Genomic DNA, 16,261 nt, shown 5'->3' on the forward strand with positions numbered 1-16,261 from the left:
GGATCTCCTGCTCCCCTAAGCTGTCTTTCCCTCTAAACTTGCCCTTCATTACTCCCACTGTCATCCAGGTTGTTCATGTAGATCTCATCCATTTCTCTGTCATTGGGTGATCCCTGGGTCTTTCCTAGGGTCCTGTTTTCTAGGTAGCCTCCCTGGAGTTGTGTAGCAGTCTAGTCATCATTGTTTTACATCTAGTATCCTCCTATGAGTGAGTACATACCATCTGTGTACTTCTTAGTCTGGGTTACCTCACTTAGGATGACTTTTTCTAGATCCATCCATTTGCCTGCAAACCTCATGATGTCATTGTTTTTCTCTGCTGAGTAGTACTCCATTGTGTATATGTACCATATTTTCTTTATCCATTCTTCAGTTGAAGGGCATCTAGGTTGTTTCCAGGTTCTGGCTATTACAAACAAAGCTGATATGAACATAGCTGAGCAAATGACCTTGTGGTATGATTGAGCATTCCTTGGGTATATGGCCAAGAGTGCTACAGCTGGGTCTTGGGGAAGATGGATTGCCAATTTTCTAAGGTAGCGCCATATTGATTTCCAAAGTGGCTGTAAAAGCTTGTGTTCCCACCAGCAGTGGAGGAGAGTTCCCCTTGCTCCACATCCTCTCCAGCATAAGCTGTCTTCTGTGTTTTTGATCTTAGTCACTCTGACAGATGTAAGGTGGTATCTCAGAGTCATTTTGATTTGCATTTCCCTGATAATTAGGGATGTTGAGCAATTCCTTAAACGTCTTTCAGCCATTTGAACTTCCTCTGTGGAGAATTCTCTGTTTTGTTCTATAGCCCATTTCTTAATTGGACTGTTGGGCATTTTGATGTCTCATTTCGTGAGTTCTTTATATATTCTGGATATCAGCCCTCTGTCAGAGGTGGGGTTGGTGAAGAAGACCTTTTCCCATTCTGTTGGCTGTCACTTTGCCTTGTTGACCGTGTCCTTTGCTCTACAAAAGCTTCTCATTTTCATTATGTCCCATTGATTGATTGTTTCTCTCAGTGTCTGTGCTACTGGTGTTATATTTAGAAAGTGATCTCTAGTGCCAATGCCTTCAAGACTACTTCCTACTTTCTCTTCTATCAGGTTCAGAGTAACTGGATTTAAGTTGAGGTCTTTGATCCATTTGGCCTTATGTTTTGTGCATGGTGACATATATGGATCTATTTGCAGCCTTCTACACATTGACATCCAGTTATGCCAGCACCATTTGTTGAAGAGGCTTTCTTTTTTCCATTGTACATTTTTGGTTTCTTTGTCAAAAATTACATGTTCATAGGTGTGTGTGTTAATGTCAGGGTCTTCAATTTGATGCCATGTTGGTTTTTATGCCAGTACCAAGGTGTTTTTATTACAGTAGCTCTATAGTAGAGCTTGAGGTCGGGGATTGTGATGCCTCCAGAGGTTGTTTTATTGTATAGGATTTTTTTGGCTATCCTAAGTTTTTTGTTTTTCCATATGAAGTTGAGTATTCTTTCCACATCTGTGAAGAATTGTGTTGGTAATTTGATGGGGATTGCATTGAATCTGTAGATTGCTTTTGGTAAGATTACCATTTTTACTATGTTAATCCTGCCTATCCAGGAGCATGGGAAGTCTTTCCATTTTCTGACATCTTCTTCAATTTCTTTTTCAGGGAATTAAAGTTCTTGTCATATAGGTCCTTCACATGCTTAGTTAGATTAACCCCAAGGTAATTTATATGATTTGTGACTATTGTAAATGGTGATGTATCTCTGATTTCCTTCTAAGCCTGTTTCTCTATTGTATATAGGAGGGCTACTGATTTTTTGAGTTGATCATGTATCCTGCTATGTTGCTGAAGGTTTTTATTAGGTGTATCAGTTCCATGGTTGAATTTTGGGGGTCACTCATGTATACTATCATTTCATCTGCAAATAAGGAGAGCTTGACTTCTTCCTTTCCAATTTGTATCGCCTTAATCTCCTTATGCTGCCTTATAGCTCTGGCTAGAACTTCAAGTACTATATTGAATAAGTATGGAAGAGAGGATAGTATTGCCTTGTTCCTGATTTTAGTGGTATTGCTTTGAGTTTCTCTCCATTTAATTTGATGTTGGCTGTTGGCTTGCTGTAGATTGCCTTTATTATGTTTAGGTATGTTACCTGTATTCCTGATCACTCCAAGACCTTTATCATGAAGGGGTGTTGGATTTTGTCAAATGCCTTTTCTGCATCTAGTGAGATGATCATGTGGCTTTTTTTCTTTGAGTTTGTTTATATGGTGTATTACATTGATAGACTTTCATATATTGAACCACCCTTGCATCCCTGGGATGAAGCCTACTTGATCATGGTGGATAATTGTTTTGATGTGTTCTTGGAGTCTGTCAGTATTTTATTGAGTATTTCTGCATCAATGTTCATGAGGGAGATCGGTCTGTAGTTCTCTTTCTTTGTTGCATCTTTGTTTGGTTTAGGAATCAGGGTAATTGTAGCCTCATAGAAGGAGTTTGGTAACATTCCTTCTGCTTCTATTGTGTGGAACAATTTAAGGAGTATTGGTATTAAGTCTTCTTTGAAGATCTGGTAAAATTCTGCACTGAAACTGTCTGGTCCTGGGCTTTTTTTGGTTGGGAAACTTTTAATGACTGATTCTATTTCCTTAGGTGTTATTGGACTATTTAAATGGTTCATCTGGTCTTGATTTAACTTAGGTATGTGGTACCAATCCAGAAAATTATCCATTTCTTTTATATTTTCCATTTTTGTGGAGTAGAGGTTTTTGAAGTATGACCTGATGATTCTCTGGATTTCCTCATTGTCTCTTGTTATGTCCCCCTTTTAATTTGGATGCTCTCTCTCTGTCTTTTGGTTAGTTTGGATAAGGGCTTGTCTATCTTGTTGATCTTCTCAAAGAACCAACTCTTTTTCATTAATCCTTTGTATTATTATCTTTATTTCTATTTTATAGATTTCAGCTCTCATTTTGATAATTTCCTGACGTCTGCTCCTCCTGGGAGACTTTGCTTCTTCCTGTTCAAGGGCTTTCAGGTGTGCTGTCAAGTAACTCGCATGAGATTTCTTCAGCTTCTTTATGTGGGCATTTAGTGCTATGAATTTCCCTCTTAGCACTGCTTTCATAGTATCCCATAAGTTTGAGTATGTGGTGTATTGATTTTCATTGATCTCTAGGAAGTCTTTAATTTCTTTCTTTATTTCTTCCTTAACCCATTGGTGATTCAGTTGAGCATTATTCAGTTTCCATGAGATTGTAGGATTTCTGTAATTTTTTCTGTTGTTGAAATCTAACTTTAAACCATAGTGGTCCATTAGAACACAGGAGGTTATTCCAATTGTTTTGTATCTGTTGAGATTTGCTTTGTGACCAAGTATGTGGTCGATTCTAGAGAAGGTTCCATGGGGTGCTGAGAAGAAGTTTTTTTTTTTTTTTTCAATTTGGGTAGAATGTTCTATAGATATCAATTAAATCCATTTGAGCCATACCATCAGTTAAGACCATTATGTCTCTGTTAAGTTACAATTTGGCCGATCTGTCCAGAGGTGAAAGTGGGGTGTTGAAGTCTCCCACTATTAATGTGTGGGGTTTTAGATGTGATTTAAGGTTTAGTAATGTTTCTTTTACATATGTGGGTGCCCTTGTGTTTGGGGCATAAATGTTCAGAATTGAGACTTCATCTTGGTGGATCTTTCCTGTGATGAGTATGTAATGTCCTTCATCATCTCTTTTGATTGATTTTAGTTTGAAGTCTATTTTGCTGGATATTAGGATGGCTACACCAGCTTGCTTCTTAAGACCATTTGATTGGAAAGTCTTTTCCCAGCCTTTTATTCTTAGGAGGTGTCTGTCTTTGAATTTGAGGTGTGTTTCTTGTATGCAGCAGAAAGATGGGTCCTGTTTTTGTATCCATTCTGTTAGTCTGTGTCTTTTTATAGGTGAATTAAGTCCATTGATATTATGGGATATTAATGACCAGTGATTGTTCATTCCTGTTACTATTGTTATTTTTTCTAGGTAGTGTTTGTGTATGTCTCTTCTTTTGGGTTTACTACTGTGGTGTTATCTATTGCCTGTGTTTCATGGGTGTGTCTGACTTCCTTAGGTTGGAATTTTCCTTCTAGTGCTTTCTGTAGGGTTGGGTTTGTGGATAAGTATTGTTTAAATCTGGTTTTGTCTTGGGAGGTCTTGTTTACTCCATCTTTGATGATTGAATGTTTTGCTGGGTATATTAGTCTAGGCTGGCATCCATTGTCTCTTAGTGTCTGCATTATATCTGTCCAGGTCCTTCTGGCTTTCAAAGTCTCCATTGAGAAATCAGGTGTTATTCTGATGGGTTTGCCTTTATAAGTCACTTGGCCTTTTTCCTTTGCTGTCCTTAATATTCTTCCTTTATTCTGTACGTTTAGTTGTTTAATTATTATGTGGTACGTGGACTTTTTTGACAGTCTAGTCTGTTTGGTGTTCTATAGGCTTCTTGTATCTTCATAGGCATTTCCTTCTTTAATGTGGGAAAGTTTTCTTCTATGATCTTGTTAAATATATTTTCTGTGCCTTTGAGTTGGTATTCTTCTCCTTCCTCTATTCCTAGTATTTGTGGGTTTGGTCTTTTCATGGTGTCCCAAATTTCTTGGACATTTTGGGTCATGACTTTGTTGGTTTTATTGTTTTCTTTGACTGATGAATCTATTTCTTCTACCATATCTTCAACACCAGGATCCTCTCTTCCATCTCTTGCATTATGTTGGTTATACTTGCCTCTGAAGTTCCTGTTTGTTTACTCAGATTTTCTATTTCCAGCATTCCTTCTGGTAGTGTCTTCATTTTTTCTATTTCTCTCTTCAGGTCTTGGACTATTTCCCTTGCTTTTTCATGATTTTCTTTCAGGGACTTATTGTTTTCTTCTGCTTTAATTGTCCTTTCCTCTAGTTTTTTATAGCATTCTTCCCATTTTTGTTTGTCTGTTCCTCCACTTTATTTTTGATTTCTTCTATATAAGGCTCTAGCCTCTTCATGATGTTACTTATAAGGTTGTTTTCTTCTGCTTCTTCCATTCTGTGATGTTCAGGTCTAGCTGTTGTAGAAGGGCTAGGTTATGGTGATTCTGTATTGCTCTTTATTTGGTTATATGCACTTCTGCCTTGACATCTGCCCATATCCTTGTGGGTTTGTTCTTGGTCTTATCCGTGTACTTGGTCCAGATAGAGCTGACAGATTTAGAGAGCCTCTCTCTGGTCCAGATGGAAGCTCTGGGCCTGATGGGAGCTCCAGTCCAGATGAGAGTGCTGGCCAGATAGGAGCTGGGGGGGGAGGGGCTGGACTCTGAATCTCAGGAAGTCCCTGGGGTCTCCTTATCTTGTCCAGATGAGAGCTCCTCTTGTCCAGATGAGAGTTCTGGTACAGGATGGAAGCTCTGGTCTAGATGGAAGTTCCAGAGAGGATGGTAGCTGGGGGATCTCTGGTCCAGATGGGAGTTCTGGGGCATGATGGAAGCTCTGGTCTAGGTGGGAGTTCCAGGGAGAATGGTAGCTGGGGACTCTCTGGTCCAGATGGGAGTTCTGGGGCAGGATGGAATGCTGGACGCTTGTCTCTAAGTCTCCAGATGTGGCTGGGGTGGACGGCAGATGGGTATGGGTGCAAGGTATTGAGCTTGTAGTGTCCATCGGAGGGTCTCTTTGGTCCAGATGGGAGTTCCGGGGAGGATGGGAGCTGGGGGGTAGTCTCTGAGTCTCAGAAAGTGGATGGGGTCTCAGGAAAATGGTTGTGTGGTAGGGTGTGGAGATTGCAGGGTCTGCCTGCAGTCTTGGAAATGGGAAGGCTTCCCTCAGGGCCTGACAAATGGCTGGAAACTGGGGCCAAGTTGGGCAGGTCCTCCTGGGATGGCTGGTGCCCAAGGTCGGGATGCAGAAGTGGTTGCCTCTCTGATTACAACCCCAGGCACTCACCTCTGGTCCAGATGGGAGTTCTGGGGCAGGATGGAAGCAGGGGGCTTGTTTCTAAATCTCTAGATGTGGCTAGGGTCTCAGGAAGATGGGTATGCGGGCAGGGTGTGGAGGTTGTAGGGTTCACCAGAGGGTCTTGGAAATGGGGAACCTTCCTGGTGGGGATGGGGGTTCCTGCCCTATGGCCAGAACCTGTGGCCCAGTTGGGCAGGTCTTCCCTGGAGTGTCTGGTGCCCCTGGGCTGGGACCCAGGTGTGGGCCTCTCTGGGTGTTTCCCCAGGCACTCATCTCTGGTCCAGGTGGGAGTTCCAGGGCAGAATGGAAGCTGGGGGCTGGTCTCTGAGTCTCAGGAAGTGGCTGGGGTCTCCGGCAAATGGGTGTAGGGGCAGGGTGTGGAGACTGCAGGGTCTGCCTGCCATCTTGGAAAAGGGAGCCTTCCAGCAGGGCCCGCCAAATCTATTTTGTGTTTTAATTTAGACATGAGTCTAAAATTACCTTAAATATTAATAAATTAAAACCCAAGAACCACGGAATTTATTGTCTATCTGCTACAATTTTTCAATTAAAATGAGTGGTAAAAAAGATTAGACTTCAAAGTTACATGACTTATTTGTAGCAGAAACAGTATATTCTGGGAATAATAAAACAATGTTGAAAGAGTCTCTGTACAATTTGTTTTACTTTCCTTTTCAACCAACTCCTCCAATGGATCCCTCTTGCTCTCTCTTAAATTCAGGGGCTCCTTTTCTTAATATATATACTTTCATTTATACACATGAATACACACATATTAGATTTCAAGTTACATGAATATATATATATATATATATATATATATATATATATGTGTGCATATACATATATACATATATATATGCACATAAATATCGACTTCTTAGTACATATTGTGTTTTTTGTATGTGTATGATCTCTGGGTTGATTTCCTGGTATTGGAAAACAAATTGTTGGACTATTCCCCAAGAAATACCATTTCAAATTTTCTCATCCAAGAAATATTAGGTTTTTATCATCTGCTCTTCAATTATACTTATCTTGATGCCATTAACATAAAAGTTTTCCTCCAAATTTAGTCTCACTATCTCAATATCAGCCAGATTCCACTGTGTATTCTGTAGGCATACACTTGGAATTGTGGATGTCTCTGTTTGGCCTTGCTGGACATGTGTAGTTATCTGCATATTGCCTTCTCTGTAGATGCTTAAGATAGTGGTAGGCTCAAATAAGGTGCTAGATACAGAGAGTGTCCCAGTCTTCCCAGGCTGGTGCTATACACCTTTAATCCCAGAATCAAAGGGCAGAGACAAGCTAATCTCTATGGGTTAAAGACCATCCTTGTGTACATTGGAATTCCAAGCCAACCAAAGGCTACCAATGAGACAATACTGAAAAAAAACAAACAAAAAAAAACAATGTAATTTAGAAAAATAATAAATATTATTATGATAATGATGTCCCAGTTTTATTTTCACTATTAAAATATATAAATATTTAAGAAGGAATATGGTCATATTTGATTTAATGTCTATTACTTTACCATGCCATAACAAATAGTACATAAAACGAAGTTTATCAATATTTGGTTACTTTTCTTGAGTTTCTGAATGATGTCCCCAAAATACATACTGTACATTTTTATATTTTCCTGCTCTTTTATTTTCAAAACAAAATACTAGAATATCTATTTAAAATAATAAAGTCATATGCAAGTCTATAATTTCACAATTAATTCCACTATATAAACTTCCTGGCAATTTGTTAGTTTCTAAGGTTAGGAACTCAACTTTTATTGCTACTTTGCTTTTATTGAGATAAATGATACTCTTCTTTGTGTTACAGTCTTTGTTTTGTGAAATTTCAACTAGATAAAAGCAATTAAATGGCAATTTCAGAGTATAATTTGTAAAAGAGTTAAATATTACTGATGTCTGATATAAAATATTTAGAAAAACTCATTAACTTAAAGATATATGAAACTATTGTAGAGAATTTAAATTTATATTTCCTAAGTCATTCTTCAAGTGATCAAACAGTTTGATAAATAAACTATTAGATAATATATTATAAATTGAATACTCTTTCCTATATATGTTTTAAATTATCATAATCATATTTTTAAAAAACCCTTGCCAGTTTAACTATGCTCACAAAATACAGAGTTTTAGAAGATAATTTAGTTGAACAAAACAAAAATTTACATGTAATAATGTATTGTACATGACAGAGATTTTTGAAAGAACACTTATTATATATTTCTTTTTAAATTATTCTTTGAGTATTTCATGCAATTTTTTGATCATATGCTCCCTACAAGTCTTCCTCAGTAAACTTCTAATAGCCCATTTTATTTAACTTTTCTTTTCTATTCTATATCCTATACACCTCTCCAGATTATTTTGAAACAATTCTTCAGTTCCTATAATTATGTCTGTACATATTTCAAGGTTTATGTTCAAAATTAATATGTGAATGTTTTGAAAATTATACCATAATAAAATTTTATGTCTAAGGTTATTAACAACCACTTAACAAAAGTAAATATCTGTGATGTCCTCTTCTGGTTTCCTCAGGTACCAGAAACAATACATACATGCAGGTAAAACACTCATACACATAAAAGTAAACAAAAGGTTTTTAAAAGAGTCTTTGTTCCTGAAGAGAATAAAAATTTTTAAAAAGTTTTTGATGTGTTTATATTCTACATATGTCATTTAACAGGATTATTCACACTCTTCATTTCTTGTTTACTAGTAACTAAACCTAGACCATGGTCATGTTCAGCATGAGAAAGTTTCATAGCTGATGCATCCCAGAGTCATATGGAGCCTCATGGTTTGCCTTTATAAAACCTAGCAGCCATTAATGACCATGTCAATATCACATACTCTCAGAGGGTTACAAACCAGAATCCTCAAATTCCATTCTGCTTTCCTCATTTGTTAGCTGTGTCTGTAAATAACTTCCTTTTCAACTCAGGTTACCCTAAAGTCATGACTGCAGAAAGGCTACAGAAGTGCTTCATCTGCCTTTTTCAGTAGGATTTCCCCCATATCTGGATTCTTTAAATTTAAATTCTGTAAATTCTATGGAGTAATAGAGTGTGACCTTCTGTGCTCCTTACCTAATTTCAACAAATTACAAATATGTAAGGAAATACACCAGCAAGGAATCTAATACCAGTTAAATCAACATACAGGATCTTTCTGTGACCATAAAGACCCTCTGTTGTTCACCCCTATTTTTGCAACTGCTTTCTTTTTATCCATAATCAATGGGCCACTAGCAACCTTTTATCATTTCTACATTTCTAGAACTTTGCCATTATGGATGTTATATGAAAGACATAATAAAGGCTGAGGAATTGCTCCATGGGTAGGACTGCTTGCTGGGTAAGCATGAGGAACTGAGTTCTAATCCTTAGCATTTATGTAAAAATGTGGGAATCCCAATGTGTTTCACAGTAGCCCCACTAACATTGGAGGCAGAGACAAGAGCATTAATTTAGCTTACTGTTAGACAATACATACACACCTCACATGCACTCATGTACAAAAATACAAACTCATAGTTATGCGCATACCAAGATGTAAAATAGTATGTAATTTTTAAGAGTTGAAAGTTATTCAGTCAGTGTTGTTTCCTAGAGAATTGTCCAAATTAGTGTGGATGTCAATGACAACTGCTTACTCTAGGTCAGCTGTATCTAGACCATGATATGTTTCTATGATAGATCCAGTCATGATGATCCTATACTCAGCCGCTGAAGGACAACTGCTATAATTTTGTCTTTCTGGAGTACTCATTGTTTGTTAGTTTTTCTATAACCTACTGAAGCAATTCTCAAGATCCATTGCCCATTAAAATATCAGACTAACTCTTATGACTTTATAAGAAATCTTTATAGTCTGAATATAAGTTCCTTATCAAATTAATATTCTGGAAACATTTGTCCAAATATGAAACTTTCCATTTCATTCCATTGATAACACCTTTAACTGGCAATTATTTTTTAGTTTTGAATAGGTCAAATGTAACTTCTGTTTCCTTTTATAGTTTATGTATTTTATTGCTAAAAAATACCCATGTTGAACCTGAAAATATTTTTTTCTTTAGGCTTTATTTCAAACAGTTACAGTTTAAGATTTTGAATTAATGCCTATTATTCCTTTACAGTGATTTTTGTATGGTGAGAGTAAGGATTTGGGTCTATTTCATCTGTCCTGCATGTATATTTAGTAGCTATAGCATCATCTGTGACAAAGAGGATACTTAATCCCTATAGAATTGCTTAGAAACTTGGTTGAATATGACTTTTCCATTTGTTTATAAATGGATCCATTTCTGGGCTTGTGTTATTCTTTCCATTGTTTTTGTTTGTTTGTTTGTTTGTTTTGGTTTTGTTTTTTTTTCTTTTTTTTAGGATTCTCTACATCATTATTATTCTTTTTTCATTATCAATGCTTTTCATCAAGATATGGTATTGACATTTCCAAAGTCAGTGATACAAGCCTGCAGTCTTTTCTCTACAAACTCCTTTTGACTCTTTTATGTGCTAGAAATATCCATGTAAATTGTGTAATCTGTTCTACCTAGAGTTTCTGACATTTGAATGAGATCATGTTGAATCTTAGATGGAATTATGGAGAAAGATCATTATTATTATAGAGTATACAAGGGTTCCATTATTACCTTTTGGCCTCAAGCCAAAAACTTTCTGTTTATTTAGATGGCCAAGTTTGTCATTGTGTTCAGATGTCAGTGTGAGGTGTTCAGATCATCATGATAGAACAGCCCATGTAATGGTAGGTGAGGAAGCAAAGAAGAGAGCTCAATTGGAAGTTTGGAGTGCAAAACAAATTTATAATGTTAAGCTTGTTAGATTAATTGCATTGAAAACCTTCTTGTACCAGTTATCTATTGATGCATTATTATCATCCATTTGAATCTACTCTTGTTAGAGTAAGAGTATATGCTTAGGAAATTCTTACCTGATTTTATCATAAATTATTTAGCTCCCTAGCCACACCTGTAGATAACTTATTACCCTTTGCAAAATAAAATTGTAAAATGGAATTTAAATTAATAAGTAACATAAATAAACCATGAGTATACACACTGATAAATTTCATAAATGAACATATTCATACAATCTACAATCAGAATATTAATAGAACGTGAGCCCCATGCCCTTGTTCATGTCACATGCCTTTACCAAATTCTAGAAGGTAATATTTTAACTATTAATGCTAAAATGCTTTGGCCAAATTGTGTTCATCAGATAAAGGTACATCATTGGATTCCTCATCAAGTGCTTTCTACCAAGAAATTTATTTCCTGTATTTTCAAAAAAAGAGAACCTGTATATAAAGTAATCCATGAACTTGAAAGTGTTCATTATGTAACCAAATAAATTTGTTATGGAAATTTAGAAGGTGGAGATGAGTATTATTGCTGCTATTATGTAAGTAAAATAGGAAGCCAGGCATTTGAGTATATTAGCTCACCAAATACCACCATGTAAGACTGACTTAACCATGTTCACTTTATTTTCGTGTTTTCCATTTAAACAAACAAGGTATAATTAAGGCAATAACATAACAATAATATATGAATGTCTCACAGAGTTTAGAAATGAGGTGCTTATATGTTGCATATTAGTTTTCAAATTACATTTGTCATTAGTCCATATATAAAACACAATTCTAGAAAAGAAAATGTCTTTGGAAAATCCAAAGGAAAACTATCCTACCTTTAACATTATAAAGAAATGACTTTGAGAGGTTAGTAAACTTAATATCCCTCTCAGATAGAGTTTACAGTTCACACTTGCAAAACATTTTCAAGGAAATGACCAAGTTAACCTTGGCTCCCAAGGTCTCTCTGTTGTTTGTTTTGTTTTCCCTGCTACTTTCACATTATCCCAGCAGTTCAAACAATGAGTTTCAGAGCAACATGATAGTGTGCACAGCCTCAATTTAATGCATTTAGAAGTCATTACTAATAGTTTTCTTTTCTTGTTCTGAAAATGTTGAAATGACCCACAAAGATATAGGGTCATAGAAATTGCTTGCTTTTCTATGTCTCAATTTGTCTGATCACAAGGTGAGAACAACACGTCTCATCTACTTTGGTCTTTGGGACTTTAAGACTAAATAAGTCCCCAAAGTTTTAAGGACTTCACAAGAAAAGAGGCATATAAATAGGATTAATAACATGTCTGCCAGATAGTGATGGGAAATGTTTGAAAGAGTATTTCCAAATATGTAAAAAGTCAAAACATTCACTTTTATCAGCTCTTAGCAATAACCTCTAAGAAGATTAAAGACCCTTCTCTTTTGTGTAATAATCCCTACTAGCTATTTAGCTCAAAAATTTTCAAAGAATTTGTCCAAATGACAGAAGAAAGTTCACAGTATTAAAGAAAAATATATGAGTTTAATAAGGACCTATAGAAATGATATCACATGACAGAGTACGTAGTACTTTAAAAACTACAAATCTTTTGAAGAAAGATGAAAATGGAGATGCTCTCTCATCTGTAAAAGCTAGTGCTATTTTAGAAGAAAATGTGGAAGGACTCAGAAGATCCTCCATTGCAGCCTCACTAAGAGGCAGGTGTGTTCTTCAGAACCAAGTGAGAAAAACAAATACACAGAGAACACTTTCTTGAAGAACTCATACTAAATGAATGAATTTGAACCATAGATGACTGAAGAAGTATCAGAATGTCTCACAAACCAGCTTTGACAAAGGGTAAAGAACAGTTTGTAATGGAAGACATTTCAGAGAACTAAAAAATAAGCAAATGTTCTGCATTTTTAGAAAGACTATTCAGATCATGTTCCAGGTAGAATACAAAAATGAATAATTATAATTTCTTGAAAAATAATCAAATTAATAAGATGTTTCTAATCTCTTTAGAATTAGAACTTATTCCAGAGCCCATTATTGTCAACATAATAATTTTACAGAGTTAAAATTAACTTGCAGAAATCTCAGGGTTTCCTAAAGACCTTTAAAAAAACCATTATAATTGCATTGGAAAACTGAGCAAGCCATTAGAGCTTTTCTTGCCTCAGTTTCTGCATGAAAATACAGATATAAAAAACAGTTAAAATATCCAAGCTGAACTCCAAGTTTATTTATTCTATTATGTTTGCATTTTTTCTTAACAACTAAAAACGAACACACACACACACACACACACACACACACACACACACACACACAGGACTTCACCTATGGGTCACATCAAACACCTCCTGAATATGATCACTTTCACCATTTTATGGGCACTTAAGAAGACTGTAGTGACCATACCTTTTAACTGTGGAGGAAGCATGCAACACTTCATGTTTCCTGTCCCTGGGAGAGTGGCCGCCACACTATCCTTGTCATTTTCTATGAGATCTACTGGCTATGCTGTCCCAAGTCCACTTCCTAATCCTCTTTACTTAAGCGTTGACCTTTCTTTTATTTTACCCTTGTTTGACTCCCAAGGTGTTCCTGACAAAACCACCAGCAAAGAGCTGCCATGATTCAGTAATTACTTAACAGTGTGCCAATCACTCACACAATCTGACTTCCTCACAGGGCCCTGAAAAGTACTTTAGTTGTAATAGCTAAGAATTTTGTGGATTATACAAAACACAGGAATTATCTGTGGAAAGTAGAGGCAATAAACTGTAGCATTAATTGATTTTTTGATTGATTGATTGATTGATTGATTGATACCAAGGACTAAACTGAGGACCTTCTACACTCTTGACAATGTTTTTCCTAAGCTATATGCTAAATCAGAAAAGCAGTAACATATTAATCATTAAAATTGTCTAGTAACTGTGATCCATCTATTCATCATAAAATTAGAACATGATCCCTGGTACCTGGTGTTCAGGTATTTAGTGTTCCCAAATATATTTCAACGCACAGTTAAAACTTAGGATCGAGGTTTGTGAAGCAAATACCTCTTTTCAACTTTTCCTAGGCCTTAAAAGAAGTGGTACCACTTCAGGTCATTCTGTAATTCTTCTCTAAGGGATGGAATATCCCCACAACAGGATAAATTAAATCATCAGCTCAGAATCCATCAACAGGTTCACATCCAAGAAACAGAACTTGAGATTGACACTAAAATCTAAGTAAATGTATTTCCAACATGAAAAGTAACACAGCATATACATTAAAACAGATATTTTAACCTGTAAAGTGGACAAGAAGTCTCAAAAATAAACCATCATTGAAAATAAACAATATATTAAATAATAAAGTATACTTTTGAACTATATTGCAAATTAGGTAAAATTATGACAACCATGTAATGTTTGTGATTAGAATATTACACAGCAAAAAGAAATACATGGTTATATATATGTTCTTGTTACAGTTTTCTTTAATTTCTCAAATACTTCTTAACATATTTATACAATTTCTTATAGGTAATGTTGCATATGACATAATCTCTGAAATTTCTGTTTGTGATTTACTCTAAACTTTACCAGGATTTTATACTTTATTGTACACATTTTTCTATGAAAAATTAATATATGAAAACAATACACATGAATATTATATTTATTTCAGAATATTACTTTTTTGTTAAAGAGATAATAAATACAAATTTAAGATTTCTGTGAAGTTTAAAATCTTTTTTTGTTTGTTTGTTTTTAGAGACAGGGTTTCTCTGTGTAGCTTCCGTGCCTTTCCTGGAACTTGCTTTTGCTTTGTAGCCCAGGCTGGCCTCAAAACTCACAGGGATCCACCTGCCTCTGCCTCCTGACTGCTGGGATTAAAGGCATGTGCCACCACCGCCCGGCTAAAATCTTAATTTTTTTAAAGAATTTCATCCATGCATAAGAATAATATGATTTAATAGAATCTACCGTCCTCTCACTTCCTTTTTGCCTTTATTCATTTGACAGATATTCCTTTAGCACTTTATGTGTTCTTCCTTTAAACTTGCTGAGGCTGTTCAGTGAGCACAGATATAGGACAATCACAATATCATGGGTAGACACTCAGGGACTGCATCTCTGGATAAAACTGGCTCCCTTTTCTCCCTCAGTTGCCAATCAATCTTCAGATGATACTAGAACTACAAGAACCCCACCCTGATTCATCGATATTACAGTTGATGGGATCTTGTGCATGTCACCTTTGTGCAAATTTGTGAGTTCATGCATGCAGTGGTACTGTTGTGTCCAGAAATGTGGTTCACTGAAGATATCCACTGCCTCTGACTCTTACAATCATTCTTCCTGCCTTTTCCACAATGATTGGTGATTCTTGAGTTTAGAGGGTGGGATATAGCTATCATATTCAGAGTTGAGAATTTCATAGACATTCTCTGCATGTTGACTAGATGTGTTTCATTTATATTTATTTGCTCTCTACCATTAATTGAAATAAGCTTTTCTGATGAAGATTTAGAGAATATGCACATATGAAGATTAAAAACTTATAAGATAGTTTATTTCTAAGTTCATGAAGCTAAATGATAGTGTTAGTTTCTCTCCTAGGGCATATGGCCTCCTCAGGCATCGAGTCTCAGCCCAGTTAACAGTAGAAGACATGAGTTCAGTCTTCTTTAGGAGTGTTTAAGTCCAAGGAAGAAGTAGTTGGTTACACCCTTAACTTTCTTGCTATTATTTCACCAGTAGGTATATCTTGCCAGACCCTCTTGTCTTGGTAGTCTCAGGTTTCACAGATGTGAAAGACTTGATTATTTTTTACCCACAGTAGCATATATAAAGCCTCCTGGAACTATCAATCCACCAGGAATGAAGCTCCAAGATCCTTATCAAATTGAATTTTCTATACTCTATGACTAAATTATGCAGTGTCTTCAACAACGGGGGTCTGTCTTACCATGAAGTTCTGAAGCTTAAACAGAAGTAGCAGCAATGACCTCAAAGAACTCCTTCATATAAGAACTTCTGTTTCACAAACTTCATAATGATTTTACCTAAAGCACTTGATATTGACGGTTGGAAGGAGAAATGAGTTTTACCTAACCAGACTACTGTAGTTTTCTTTCTTTCGTTGTGATAAAATACTACATCACAAAATACAAAATACAAAAGCAACATAAAAGTACAGTTTGATGGTTTGATTTGCTTTTATGTCTATGTCCCATTTCATCATAGAGGGGAATCAGGGCAGGAATTCCAGAAAAACGAACAAACAAATCTTGAAACCGAAACCATGAAAGAATGTTCCTAATTGATTTACTCACAGGCTTATGCTTAGCAGGCTTTTGAAACAGATCAGGACAACCAACCTGGGGATGGTGTTACCCATAGTAGACTAGGTCCT

Source organism: Onychomys torridus, chromosome 6 (genome assembly GCF_903995425.1).
Source record: "Onychomys torridus chromosome 6, mOncTor1.1, whole genome shotgun sequence".
In the NCBI taxonomy this organism is placed as follows: Eukaryota; Metazoa; Chordata; class Mammalia; order Rodentia; family Cricetidae; genus Onychomys; species Onychomys torridus.